The sequence below is a fragment of the Grammomys surdaster genome, unplaced genomic scaffold (assembly GCF_004785775.1).
Source record: "Grammomys surdaster isolate TR1022 unplaced genomic scaffold, NIH_TR_1.0 67, whole genome shotgun sequence".
In the NCBI taxonomy this organism is placed as follows: Eukaryota; Metazoa; Chordata; class Mammalia; order Rodentia; family Muridae; genus Grammomys; species Grammomys surdaster.
In genome coordinates, this window is record NW_021604569.1 from 19,568,875 (window position 1) to 19,583,904 (window position 15,030).

Consider the following 15,030-nt stretch of genomic DNA (forward strand, 5'->3'; position numbering starts at 1 on the left):
GGAGGGGCCAGTTCGGCAGACTTTTCTTTAAGCTAAATTGGTTTGACACTTTTGCTTTCAACTCTTGAGACATTTTTGGAGGGCTAAACCTGGGGAAAACACACACACACACACACACACACACACGATCTCCTTCTTTTGCTAATAATTGCCCATGCCTTGTTTTTGTTTTAAGTTTTTGGAAATTCAAAGTCACGACATGTGAAGTGGGGAGGCCCCATGGTGCTCAGCTCTGGGTAAGCCAGGCCCAGGTCATACATCCAAAGTTTCCTTTGTTCATCCTGTAGACAAGATGCAGGAACCAGGAAGCAGCCAGACAGCTTGACTTGGGGTACTCAGGGATACTGTGGTCCAGTTTCTCTTTTCAGTTTATTTTTGATCACTAGCACTGAGTGTAAGGATGGGCATTATGTGCACTGTCCCCCATCCACTGTTCTATGAACAAGGATCTAGTTAGGGTATCCGTTCCACACTGGAACTACCCCAGCAGTGAGGGGCAGGGACAGGGGTCTGGGACCAGTTAGTTTGGGTAGAGATAGCAGAGTAAGAGCAGAGGCTCCAGTTAAAGAGATGCAGAACCCCAGCCTTGCCTGGGATCTTCCTCATTCCGAGCTATCAAGTACTCTTCCGCATTAGCTCTTACCGAGGGTGATCTTAACGCCTTGTGGAAATTCCTGCCATCCTTCAGGCAACCGGGATCAAGCGAGGCAACCCAGTGACTGGAGGGCTGGAGTGAGTAGGCAGCTGGTAAAAATTTGAGAGAATAGCACAGAGTCTGGGTAGACTTGGGTCCTTACCTTAGAGTGCACCAATCCACATCATTCGGTTTACCTTTGCCAAGTTAAGATTTTGGGGGTGTTTCCTTACCAGGTCAAAGGCAAAGTAACAGTTGCTGCCTTGCCCCCATTTCTAGCAGGATGACTGTGACCTCCTCCCTATCCCCTTTCTAAAGGCTCATTTGCAAGCATCCTGTGCCTCACCCATGACCGCTCAGACTCCCAGAGGGCAGGGAAATGCCTGTTTCATTCCTTAGGGCCTAAGGCTCAGTGCCCGGGAAGCTTTTGCCTCAGGCAACTTCTCCTCCCAGTTTCACAATTTCCCAGAGATAGGCCTAGTCTTCACAAACCTATTTGCCTATTTGGTGGAGAAGAAACAGTGTTTGGTGCAGGCTCTAGCCTGGCATCTTCAGTGTATCTGAAGGCTACACTGAAAACAGATTCACCAGATATAATTTTCCTAGCTCTGCTTTTCCACCGTTTCTGACCAGCCTGGTTTTCCCTGAAGTCACGATAGGGCAAGAATAGAACAAATTTTGGTAACCTGGCATCAGGCAGTGCCCTCACCTGGCTCTAGGTAGGACTCTCGGACAGTTGCTGCACCGGGCAGATGCAATTTCTACCCTCTTTTGCAAGACATAAAGCTACCCTGAGTGTTTTCCCGGAACAGAATCGGAGATATTAAGGACTACTGGTGCCCACTTGAAACTGATGGAAATTCCATCTCATTTATGCAGAAGTGTTTGAAAGACCATACAATGGCATGCCATCCCTTCCCTGGAGTTCACAATGAGGCAATGGGGACAGAGGCCTAGCTATCTGAATCTTCAGGATCTCTTAGGAAATCCGGCTCTGTCCTCATCTGAGAAAGGCTGTTCAGGGGATCTTCTTTGTCCTGTGTTTCTGACCTGTTTTCACCTTGTTCTCTCCTGCCAGGTTCACTTTAAGAAGTCAAGGGCTTCTAGCCAGCACCATCATCTTCTTTTGCCTGGTGAACTCTGGACCTTGCAGGGATTGTCGAAGCATCCTGAGCTGTCTTGTAGACTGCTGCTTCATACACATATAGCCCCCACTGGATAATAAGTTCCTGGAGGGTATTGTAGGACTTCCTCCCCGGCAGGCACAACACTTAGACACATTGTATGAAAGAATAAACTGGTTTTTCAGGAATGGGACTCGAACTTCCCTCTCCAGGTGCACTTATGTAGACCTGAAACTGTTGAGCCTATAGAATACTGGGGTCCCGAGGTATTTAGGGAAGCTAGCGAAGTGGGAGGGTATTTTAAGAGCTCATCCTTTGGGTCAGGAACCCGAGGGGTAGGTGCGGGGGTGTCCAGCCCCTGGAAGCGGAGGACATAGGAAGATGAGACCAGGTGACCGGCAGGGCTCCGGTGCGCGGGCCGTCCGTGGCGATTGCCCGAGCCGCCTCGAGGGGGCCCTGCCGCGGGCGCGGGCCGCCAGCCAGGAGGACGGGCCCGCCCGCGAGCAACTCGGAGCCCAGCTTCGCTTCGGCCATCACCCTGCCGGACCGCGCTGCGGGTTCGCTCAGGTACCCGGGCCGGGAGCAGGGCAGCAGGGCAGGGGCGGCCACGCGCCTCCACACTCTTTGTTTGGGGCCCCCGCTCAGGTTCCAGAGCCTGGCCGTTCTGGGTCTTGGAGCTGAGACGCAGACGAGCAGACACCAAACCTGGGCGCGGAGACAGTTGAGGGTGTGGGGACAAGGCGCGGGAGCACCCGGGAAGGGCGTTCGGGATCCAGAACTGAGGACGGCCAGGGGGTCTGCGGCGATCGGGAGGCTGGGGTTCGGCCAGGTTCCCGGGCGGGCGCGGGCCGGTTCGCGGGAGCTAAGCAGGGCTGGGGACGCGCGGCTGGGGCGCGGGCCGGCAGGGTTCGGGTCGCGGCGCGGCGCCTTGCTAGGCGGGCGCGGGCGGAGCGGCACTGTCGCCGCCCCGGCCCTGAGGACTTTGCTCTCTGAGACAGTTAGGGACGAGGAGACAGAGAGCCGCTTGGGGCTGCAATGAGACTTCTCAGGACTTTACTCCCGCCTTTTCCAGGCAAGTGACCTGTGTGCCTCTTTCCCTTTCCTTTCGGTTGCTTGGGAGCCAGGGGTCTCATCGCGCCTTTTCCCACCATTCGGAGGGAGTACGGGTGCAGGCGCAGGCCTGGGGGCCACCTGTGGCACGTGCCTCCTGGCACGCGGGCACTGTAGCTGACAAGTAAGAGGGAGGATCCTGGGCCCCGGAGTTTCTGTGCAGTGCTGTGTTCTGCCCCTGGGGTACGTTTGCTTGGATTGATTTGAAAGTCTAAGCTGCAAGAAGAGACCCCAAGCCCCTTCCTTCCCCCAACTGCCATTCTGGCCGGTGCCAGCAGGTGATTCGGACTCTCTAGCGTGACTGAACACAAAAAGTTCCCTCCAGGGCGTGGGTCCAGAGGACCGCACTATCTAGGGTGACCACAACTGATTGGAACGCCCCAGGGTCTGTCACAGCCCACTCCAACTTTGTTTTCTGAGTTGTGCCTTCTGTCCCACTGTATAGAGCTCCAAAACGACACCCCAAACCAGGAATACAGGAGTTACTGTATTAATAATGTATATTATTCATCAGAGCTAATCCTTTTGACATATTGATGAATTTCCTTGAGGCTTTGGTCTGTCCATATGAATACTTTTTAAAAGTGCTTTTAGTTCTTTGCCTGTTAAAAGAGATTTGAGTGTCCTTGTGATTTTGTTGCTTCCCTCTTTGGGGCCTATGAGGTTATATTTGCAAATCAATCAACAAGTATTAAGAAAAGCTTTTCTGTGCTGTGGACCAGGAAGGGGGCGGGGATGGCTGCAGCTGGAAGCTGGAGGAGGCTAGGCCAGGACTTGGAGTGTGTATTAGAGAATCAGTCTCTCTCTCTCTCTCTCTCTCTCTCTCTCTCTCTCTCTCTCTCTCTCTCTCTCTGTGTGTGTGTGTGTGCGTGTGTGTGTGTGTGTGTGCGCGCGCGGACGCACGCGGGCGAACAAGGGGGTGAATTTGCTGGGTCCTGGGGAGCTAACTGGAGCAATTGGTAAGAAGCCAGACCTGTGACCTCCTACAAAGTCATGGTGACCCCCCAGAGTGACAGGGCAATAACGACCTCTGGCTGAGTGTACTAAACTCTTTGCCTGTTCATTTCATCTCACCCAAATGACTTTTGGAAGGAAGAGGGAAGTGGGATTATCACACTCATTTTTGCATATGGGCAAAGAAATGCCAACTATCTTGTTTATGAAGTTGAAATGTAGAGGAGAAGCTAGGATTCTGGGACACAACGCCTGAGTTCTGTGGCCGGCCTCCTGAAGGCTGGCTGCTGCTTCTCCTGTGTCAATTCACTTTGAATGACTGTCCAAACAGCAGCAGTTCTTCCGCTGAGGCTAAGGCTAGCTAGCTTCTCTGCTGAGGCTGCTAAAGCTATCAGTGGCAGCAGATGAGTTATTTCTATACAAAGCATAACCACTAAGAAGATAGAAAAAGTAGTTGCTTCAGGGAACACCATTCTCCTAAATGTAAATCGATTAGCTTTTACAAAGTGTCTCTCTGGCCTGCTGTGTTTTGAAACTGAGCTACTTGCAAATGCTGACTCCATAGTTCACAAGGTCAAATATGTTACTATTCTGTAGAAGGTACTAGGAGAGTTACACGTGGCAGAGCTACAACCTAACAAGGAGTCGGTTAGACAAGAAGGTGGAGTGGAAGATACAAAAGGGAGAGGGTGTTTGAGTTTGTCTGGCAGTAACAGCTTCTGTCTGCCCAGGACACAAGGACCAGTTTTACAGACAAGGAAAATTACAAGCAAATTTCCAAAGCCTGGGAACTAGTGGTGTGTCTGCAAGCAGCCTGCCCCTGGGGCCACATTTTGTTGCTTTGGATCAGCCTGCTGTTAGCAATGGATATGTTCAGGGGACGCCTGTTCTGACCCTGTGTTTGAACTTGGATGGTGGGGAGTGCTGGGTACTGCTAGCAAACGTTTGTTTTATTTTCTTTCTGAAAATAGAACACTCTTTTACTGGACCATACCACCAGTCTGAGGCATCGGCGACTGACTACCTCGGTTGCATCCTTCCTTACTAAGGACTCCTTACTGCGGCTCTTGATAGACTGCTCCCTGTATGTCCTCTCGCTTTGTGGCTGGGTGGATTTTGATATGCCTGCTCCCTGTGGCAGAAGTTAGGGTGGATTTACATTGGGTCTAGGCAAAAGTTCTTTAAGAGGTGAACTAACCTGGCCCCTTCTTGTAGGACTGTGAAGCATTGGGGAACAGGTGAGTCTTCATTTCACCTAGAAAGAAACTTGCCAAAACCCCCAAGGATGGGGTGTATCTTTGGGTGGAGCACTTGTGTAGGGTGTGAGAACTTGGGTTCAATCACCAGGACTACAGAAGGAAGTAAACAAAGTAAATCTCAAGACAAAATGTACGCATCTATTCTTAAATTGAGAACAAAATTGGGATCCTATTTTGTCATATCCGCACCCCTCCCCCATCATGTTCTATACAGGCACACTTTGCTGAGTGCAGCGTAGGGCCAGGGACATTGATTTCCTTGATGTCTGTTTCTTGTAAAAACAGAAGACACAGATTTCCCAAGTTTCATGGAACTTTCTTTTGAATTCTGCCTTAAGAGTGTTTTGAGGCCGGGCAGTGGTGGCGCACGCCTTTAATCCCAGCACTTGGGAGGCAGAGGCAGGCGAATTTCTGAGTTCGAGACCAGCTTGGTCTACAGAGTGAGTTCCAGGACAACCAGGACTACACAGAGAAACCCTGTCTCCAAAAAACAAAACAAAACAAAAAATTATATTGTTTATTCTGTATGAGGTGTGTATGTGTGTGTATGCCTGTGTACATGTGTATGCATACCCATGTATTCTCTGACCTATGTGTGAAGGCCAGAGGACAACTTGCTGAAGTCCATTGTCCTTCGGATGTGGGTGCGTTTCAGAGACTGATCTCAGGTCATTGGGCAACCACTCTTACCTGCTGAAGCATCTTGCTGGCCCAAAGAAGCCATTCTTTAGGGCCATCATAATGATCTATAGATTCATAAAAACTGTAGTGATCTTTTTTTTTTTTTTTTTTTAAAAAAAGCAATAAGCTGGCCTTAATGTATTTTGTCCCAAATGGGCAAACTTCATGAAAGATTATGCTGAAAGGGTTAGACCAGTGATCTGGACGTTTCCCCTGTGGAGTACCTGTCCAGGATGGCTTCAAGTGCTCCCAGGGGGTGTCCGCCAAAGGGTCAGACTTCTATCTCTGCATCCTTCTCAAGCTGGGGATCGTGTCACATCCCCCAGTGCTTGTGGCTTGTGCCAGCGTCTCCGTCTGCTCTTAGCCTGATTTTCCACGCTGATTTTCTCCATTTTCTGGAGGAGACATGAAGTGCTAGTGAGTGTAAGTAGTCCACCCACACCATGGGATGTTAGGTTCTGTATGAGTCCAGTGTCTGCAGTGCTTGATTGCTTGCTCAAAGCGGGGACTTCCTCAGCCCCTGGGAGGGAATGCCTCACCCGCCTTAAATGGACCAGCTTGGCTCAGATACTGCAGCCAGAACTCTGGTCCCAGCTGCTTCCTCGGACACTGAGGCCAGCCTTTCTTGACATCTCCTCTTCCTTCCTTTCAGCTCTAATTATGGCACATTAAGTTACTGGCTCTTCCTCTTCCTCTTCTCTTCCGAGAGAGATAATCACAGCCACACACCCTTTCAACCTGCCCTTGTTTCTCTTTCGAAGATATTAGAAAATTTCTTTAGAAAATCTGATGATGGCTGCCCAAGGAAGTTTTAACCTGAGTGCCTGGTAATGACTGATAGGCAAACCACACTCCATAGACCAGGGGATACTTCCAAGTAGATGAAAGGGTATTGCCTCCTTAGCAGACAGTGTAATATGACATCTCATGTGTACATTTTATTTATTTACTTATTTTAAAATACCTATTTGATTTTATATGTATTTATGTTCACCACATGTTTGCCATAACCAAGTGGTTGTGAGCCACCGTGTGGGTACTGGAACGGAACCCAGATCTCCTTTTGCTCCTAAAGCAGCAAAAGCCTTAACCACTGAGCTATCTCTTTAGCCCTCGTGTGTAGTTTTTATTTGATTTCATTTCATTTCATCTCATTTTTTCCAGACAGGGTTTCTCTGTATAGCCCTAGTTGTCCCCGAACTCACTCTGTAGACCAGGCTGGCCTCGAACTCAGAAATCCACCTGCCTCTGCCTCCAAGTGCTGAGATTTCATGTGTAGTTTTTAATGAAACTTACAAGAAATAGGGACCAAGTCTGATGTTCTTAATGTTTCAGAATCCAGTAGTTGGGAGATAAAAAAGAAATCACTCTGGAACTGTGGGTGGGACCTTGTAAGTTGCTTCTCTTTTTACAGAAGAAGAGCCCAGCCCACTCCAGGCCCACAGGAGCCAGTTATTTCCCGCCAGAGGGTTCAGGAATCCTGGCTCTCATTACCTTGGAGCACAGCTGCAGTTTGCAGCCTCACGGTGGGCCCACAATAAACTGTGCAGGCCCACATCTGGCCTGCTGGCGGGCGGGCAGCCTTGGGGCCACACTGGGCCATTAGCCAGGGTGTCTGAGCCTGTGCACATTCCTTCCAGAACAAAGGCTTCCCTCGGCCTGGTCCTGGTGCTCCTCTCTACTTTGGTAATCCATCACCTTTCTTAGTGGCTTCCTTACTCACCTTCTCCTTACTGGCCATTTTGAAAGTAGATCAGAAATGTGCTCAGGGAAGTAAACAGACCAGCCTCTGGCATCTCACAAACCTGAGGTAAAACCCAGGTTTCAGCAGCCCTCTCCTGCAGCCCAGGCACCTGAGCAGGGAGCAGGGTCCTATGTGACTGTGACCCTTGTTGCTGCTGGCTCCAGGTCCAATGCTACTTTGGTTGTGCTGAATTCCCCTTATGAATGTGTCTGTAAAGCACCCAATGTGGGACTGGAAGGATTTCCTGGCTTGGAGGTGTTATCAGATCTGGGAGGACACACTCATTTTCTCAGGGAGGTTAGAATGATAAATGGTTTCATCTCAGTGATGGGGACAGGAGTGTCCAGTTTAATTTCTATGAAAACACCTATAGAGTCAGTTACCCAAGGGTGGAGGAAAAGCAGGCTTCGTATATAGGTGCTTCACATAGGGGTGGGGGCTGCGCTGGCACTCATGGGGCTGTTTGGAAATGTGATTTCAAATCCTCCTCAGTTTTACTCTTTTTAAATATATTATTTATTTTATATGAGTACACTGTAGCTGTCTTCAGACACACACCAGAAGAGGGTATCAGATCCCATTAGAGATGGTTGTGAGCCACCATGTGATGGCTAGGAATTGAACTCAGGACCTCTGGAAGAGCAGTCAGTGCTTTTAACCACCGAGCCATCTCTCCAGACCTTAGTTTTAGTGTTGAGGTAATGGATACGCTTTTTTGTTTTCTAGCTGCATTTTGGACTATGTTTCTATAAAACCTGCCCTCGTTGTAGACTTTGATAAGCTTGGAAAAATGCTAAGGAATCTAGCTCAATGTCCTCTCAGTGAGCTTTCTGTCTTAGTGAAAACAAACCCAAGGAAATATGTGACAAGGAGGAGTGTTTCATTTTGGCTTATGCAGTCAGGGAGCAGTTATCTTGTCAGGGAGGTCACTTCCTGGCAACCTGGAAACAGAGCCAGCAAGAAAGGGTCCTAAATATCCCCTTCAAGGACACACACACCCCCAATGACCTACCTTCCCCCCTTGGTCTCCTGAAAGTTCTATCAGCTCCTAATGAAATCACAGTCTGGAGACACATTGGTTCTTGTGGGGATGTTTAAGATGTTTAAGACACTCCAGAAGCCCTGGAGTCCATTGGTGGGTGTTTCGTGTTTCCTGTGCCTTTTGAATTGACCAAGCCCAGATTTTTTTTAAAAACACTGTGGCAGCTTATGCATTTTCCAGTTTGAAAATAACCATACAAGCAGGACTGCTATTGGCAGTATGTGCACTTAGTGTAGTTAGTGGGGCTTATCCATCTGTCTGTGTGTTGGTCATAAATGGTGTACATCTTTGTACGTAGATTTTTAGGTGGATCCTAGCTAGTCATGTTCCTGGGAAGATCTCTAGTGGGTAGAGAGAAAAGAACTCAGACTTTCTTTTATTGTTGTGATAAACTCCATGTGATGTAATGTTAGCATGTTAACTGTTAACAGCGCCCAGCTCCGTGTTTCTCAGTACATTCATCCATGTTGCTGTGCAACCGTCTGTACCATGGATCTCCAGAACTCAGCATCTTGCAAAACTACACTGGCTCCCTGTTTCTCTCCTGCAGCTCCTGGCAACTGTCAGCTTTCTTTCTGCCTGCGTGAGTTGGTCTGCTTTGCGATCCTCCTGTAAGTGGAACCGCCCAGCATTTCTCCTTCTGTGACAGGCATAATGTCTTAAAGGATCATCCGTGGTATAGTGCATGTTGGCTTTTCTTCCTTCCCTCCTTCCATTTGTTCCTTCTTCAGGCTTAATAGTACTCAGGCTTAATATTCCAGTACTTAATACTTAGTACTCCAGTGTGGATCCACCATGCCTTACAGATCCAGTTGTCAGTTAATACCACCTGGGCTACTTCCACCTTTGGGTGATAAGAGATAATGCATTGGGACATGGCGGTGTTGTCCCTCATCTCTGTTCTTCAGTTAGATACCCAGAAGCAACCACAGCTCTTTCAAGTTCCTTGAAGTGGCCAGACTGCAGCCAAGACACTGTATGATCAATCGATCACTGGCTTCTCAGCATCTTCAGGCTCTTGGTTGGTACCCACAGGGTAAGACCCAGGCCTGCAGAAAAGGATGACGGAAGCTTCCTAGCAAGCTATTTTGACAGATTGCATAAACTTGGTGATTAATAGAATGAGAAAGAAGGAAGAATGTATTTCATTGAGAGAGAGGGAGAGAGAGAGAGAGAGAGAGAGAGAGAGAGAGAGAGAGAGAGAGAGTTAGTCCAAGTAAGTGCCTTTAGGGCTGCTTGGTTTTATTTTCAATTAAAAGGGTCTGACTTTGTTTCAGGAGAATGGTTTTAATTTGGATAAATGGTTCAGTCTGGGAACCACATGCCAGCACTTATGATCTATGAGTGCAATTACACAGGGTTACCTCAGCCGAGATTTGGAGGGAATCGTGCACAGCCCAGCTTGCTCTGATTTGGCTCTGTTGAATGGTGAAGGAGTCCCCTGAGTCACTGGGAGGAGGCAGCTTTTCTGATCAGTGCCGAGAGCTCGCTGGGAATACAGCAGCAAAAGCCATAACACTCTCGTGGCTGGCACTGGTTAATTTTTACCCTCTAAGAATGTATTCACAATTCTAAGTCAGGAGTGTCAACAAATGGCTGCCCGTCCCTCTTGGAACACACTGAACCAGAATCAAACTGAACCAGAATTACTGGCACCCTTCCTAGTGTGACCATTTGCACAATTGGTCAGGCTTGGAAGGAGGAGGGACCACTTATCCTCATGTTCACCCAGATTTTTTGAGGCTCCTAAGCCAGATGGGAGTGTGGGCCCTAGGGAGAGGGGGCAAAGGCTGATCTACATGGGTGGTCATCTTTGGCTTCTTTTCAAGATGTTGAACGAGGTGGGGCCACATGGGGGCTTGATTGTGTGGATCAAGCCTCCAGGGGTAACCGCCTGCAATAGCCAAGGGAAATTGCATAAGGCCAAGAAGAATGGAAAGACTGAGGAAGAGGATTGTATTTAATCAACTAGAGTGAGGCATAGGGCAGTTCCCCACAGTTGGCGATGACATGGCTTGCAAATCTGCACCAGTACCCACTGATCTCAGGGGGCCGATAGACCCTTAGGGAAGGTGGCCACCAGGAATCTTCAGGGTGGGAGGTGGAGGTGGAGTTCTGAGGATGCAAACTGCAAAGCAAGATCAGGTATGGTTTTGCTGGCTTGTGGAAAGCCTGATCCTCATCAATCTCCCAGAAAAGGAAGCATAAGGAATGACTGGGGCATAGGAGGAGAGGAAGGCAGGGTGGGATTTAGTACTTGGGTCCTGACCTCTTTCCTAAGGAAAGGCAGGTAGGTGGATGTGTTAGTCAGTTGAGAGTTACTGCAACAAAACACCCGAGGCAAGTTGGCTTTGGAAAAATAAGGTTTGTTTGGCAAACAGTTTTGGAGATGGCAAGTCCAATACTCCTTAGATCCTGGTGAGGGTCTAATGGGGGAAGGCAGCACAATGATGGGAACACATCTTGGAGAGTGCTCACATCTTGAAACAGGAAGCCAGATTGTGATTCAGAGCTACTCTCTGATAGCTCAGGATCTCATGAGTTTCCATGTTGGTTTTCCCAGTGACCTAGCCACTTTCCACTCCCCAGCAGAGGATAACCGTGAACTCCTGATACTCCTCCCACGTTCTGAGGTTATAGATAACTTACAATATGCCATTTTCTATTAAGCTCCACCTCTTACAGGTGCCCCCTACCTCTCGGTACCTCTACACAGAGAATCAAGCTTCTAGCATGTATCTCTCTTGTGGGACATGCATGAGCAGTACCCAAACTGTACTAGTGAGCCTTACCTCTGTGGGTCCACTGTACTAGTGAGCCTTACCTCTGTGGGTCCACTGTGCGCCACTACACTACGTAGCCTCATTTCTCCGAAGCACCTCTATTTCCTTGTTCCTCAGAGACCTTTATAATTTTCCTTTAGCAAGAGTGTCATCTTAACCGGCTAGTCACAAACAAGAAATAGAAACAGTGAAACCTCAGCAACATGAAATAGTTATTAGTCCTTTTCCTTTAAGTCCTTCACCCCTGGCTCCCTGCTCTGATAAGGCATTTTGTTAGGGATGATAAAATTAACAGAATGACTGAAGGCAAATGATTCTCATGCTGTAACCTTCTCATTCTGTGGCGAATAATGCTTTCCTCCTCCTGTCTGGTCATTTTCAGAGGCTCGGTGATAGAGGCACATTATAGGCATATGCAGTTAGCTCTGATGATTTTCGCAAAACCTCCCCTCCACCCCCAATCCTAAGTATGCCCCATGTTCCCACTGTCTTTACATGAGTGATGGAAAAGGCTTTGCAGAGTGCTCATGGTGATGACCAAATCAGTCTAGTTCCCCAACTTCAGGACTGACTTGTACATGAGTGATTCTTGTTAATGCTTCTTTCTGAAAACTCCCAAACTCCTTGTTGTCTACTGCAGACTAAATAGCTTGGTGCCCTTCTAATTTTGCAGGTAACCTGAGAAAAGTCTGTGAAGAAGTGGCCCTCATAGGTTGTAGGTTGTAGTCATATCTCCAAGTTCTGCATTCCTTCCCAGCAGGAACACTGACTGGTTTCCTTGTCCTGGTTTCAGGAGCTTCCTGGGTGAACTCAGACACCTGTGACCAACACGGCTCTCTGATGATGTTGGGTACGCACTAGAGCGTTAGTGCTGACTTTGGCCCTGCGTGTGTTTGTGGCTGGGAGTGTTGGTAAATGTCCAGCTGGGGCCTCTGAATTCAGCTGTGCGCACACTGCCAGCCCAGCTCAGCCCAGCTCCAGGCAGACTGGGTCAGTTCTCGGTGCCAGGATGAGCTGGGAGGGTAAGTGGGGCTGAGCTGACAGAGACTTTTGGCTGACTACGTTCTCTATTGTCCTGTGTCCCTTTAACCTCTGGAATTATGGTCTGGCCTTTCGTTATTTCCGCCACGTTCTGCCTGTCGTCAGAACCACGTGTCTCAGGAACACCAGTTCTCTGGCTCCAGTGGTGCCAGATGGTTTTGTGCAAATAAGAGGAGGGCCTCGGCCTGGAGCTGCTGTGAACAAACTGGCCCTGCCTATTTGTTCTGGGGTGAGAGGGGATGAATCGGAGAAGAGTGCAGGACCAAGGTGGCTTTCACACCTGCCTCTGCCATGTGCTGCCAGGTGGTTCTAGAACTATCCGTAGGCTCCTGTGAAGTGATGCTGAAGACATGTCAGGATAGAGGACCTTGCTGAGTGGTTCGTGGATGTTTGGAGTTGCACGCCCAAGGACTTTCATATATAAAAGCTAAGGGCACACTTGTCGTCTTTCTTCCCACTGATATGATTTCTTCTTGGGGACAAAGAAGCTTTTTATAATAGGGACAGTGACTTCATGCCAGCCTACCCCTGCCCCCATTGAGTTGGCTGCAAGGTCTCACAAGCTTTCTTAGCCCTTGTCCCCTCCAGGGTGTTCTAATGGGGGGGGGCATGCTGTCTGTCACAAGTCTTCATGCTTATGCCCTGAGACCAAAGCAGCCATGTCCCTCCTCCTGATACACCCTGAGAAGTGGGCAGTAACATGTTTGATCTTTCACTTGTCACTAAACTCCAAGGACAAGATAGCTTTGTGTCCTTGGACCAGGAATTACCTGACTCAGAGGCTCTGTTTTATCCTTGTCTGATGCCCACATGCTATGCATGAGTGTGCGTGGGATGCTAGTGGTTCTGTGCCCAGCTGGGAACATTCTAGCTTATCGTTACGAGAAGGGTGCGGGGGTGGGGTATGGGGGGAAGTGTGCAAGTGAGCACAAATTCGCACATTTCCCCAGGGTTTCATTAATGTTTCCAGGGTCATGATTTTTTTCTTCTTGGAGTTTTGCTTTGCAGTATGTCTTTAGCATTCATAAGAGTAGTTTGTCCTTTTTACGGATTTGGGGATCTCACTGGGTGTTACTTTCTTGGAAATAAGCCACGTTTCCAGTTACCATCTCAGTGAAAGTTGATGGCAGATGCCTGCGAGGAATGCCTGTAAGGCTCCCTGTTGTGAACTGCAGATACAAAGCCAGCACTTAACTATGCTGGTAGCACAAAAGAATTGTTCTTTCTGGATAGCATGTGGGGGCAGTTTCCCTGAGATCCTTACAGTAAAATGGCAAGAATTATTTCCTTTGTCTTCATCTCAAAATGAGTCCTAGTCTTCCTACATACCCACCAGTAAATGTGTAACCTCTTGTTTAACATTTAAGCAAAGATTCTGTTCTCCAAAGATGCCAGGCATCCAGAAGAGCCAGCTTGCGAAACTGGTGTCTCCCCACACGCTTGTTCTGTTGAGGTTGCCCCAGTGATGTTCATGGATCCTGTATTCAGGACCACACACACTGCCAGATTTTGCAGAGGTGTTTGGATCTGTTTACTGAAGACAGTGGTTCCTGGAAATGGAACAAACAGCTAGCCTGCTTGGATGAGGACTGTATGAGGTGACAGACAGAGATGGCTCCGCCCACAAGTATTTTGGGCTATGTCCACCCCCTCTGATGGAAGGTAGCAAGTCCCTGGATACATCATCCCCTCCTTGCTTGATTCAATTGTTCTTTTCTCAGAGGATGCAGGCTCTTCAGGGCTGCTGTGCCAATCGGCTGGGCTCTGCCTTGATCCTGGTGCAGCCACACAACTGCAATGCTGTTCCATGGCTAGCTGTGTGAGAAACTGTGGATCTGTGGCAGCTGTATTGGTGGGGGTGAATGGCAGATCTGTACCTTGGGGTGAAGGCAGCAACAGATACTATTGTCGAGAGAGATCATGAGCCTTGAGATTCGTTTGCTTCCTTCTTTGTTCTTTAAGTCTCCCCACTCCTCGTTTTTTTCTGTGGATGTGTCCCAGATACCTTGAGCCCTCCCAGACTAGATGTTCCCAGGCTCAGGGAGACACATAACCTCCTGCACTTGGACAGACCCAGTGTGAGCTGCTGGAAGCTGTCTCTTTCAGACCCAGGCCTCCGTGGCTGTACTGAGTTCCCCTGAACTCACAGGTTTTCTGGCTGGGGCTCACAGGACCAAGGCATTGGTCACCATCTCTCCTTGGGCTGATGCCAGCTGCTGAACTAGCCACTTGCAGATGCTTGTCTCCCCAGGGAGCCAGAAGGCTTAGGTTTCCTGAAAACCGACCTTTCCCTGTGTGAGTTCTCAAAGGAAGGGCAGCCAGTCAGAGGTTCCCAGGGATGCTCCAGGGTTTTCCTGGTGGACCTGTGGCTATAGATATCAGCCTAGTAGGGTCATGTGCGTCCTGAGGGCTGGGGATCAGTGGCCCCGTGGTCACATAATATGTCCTGAGGACTGAAGATCAAGGGTACCCCCTGCCACCCATCATAGTCTCATCACACCAATCCCTGCTTCCTCCCAGCTCATGCCTTCTCACCGGGTCACTTTTTTTGCTTGATGCCATAGATAGTGGACATTGGCTGACACAGGGGGTGGTTTTGGTGGCTAAGCTTTCTCTCTCTCTCTCTCTCTCTCTCTCTCTCTCTCTCTCTCTCTCTCT

The 15,030-nt window shown here is 49.0% G+C and overlaps 1 protein-coding gene across 2 annotated transcripts in view; it reads left to right on the plus strand.

Moving 5' to 3' along the window:
- The first annotated feature begins 2,246 nt into the window (after positions 1 to 2,246).
- The window catches only part of Tns3 (tensin 3), a 232,968-nt gene continuing 220,184 nt past the window's right edge, over positions 2,247 to 15,030 (plus strand). The window contains exon 1 of one of the 2 annotated variants that reach the window (XM_028777165.1): positions 2,247 to 2,325. The gene's annotated coding sequence lies outside the window, so the exon portion shown is untranslated. The remainder of the gene's footprint in view (positions 2,326 to 15,030) is intronic. The other variant, XM_028777157.1, reaches the window with a different exon arrangement.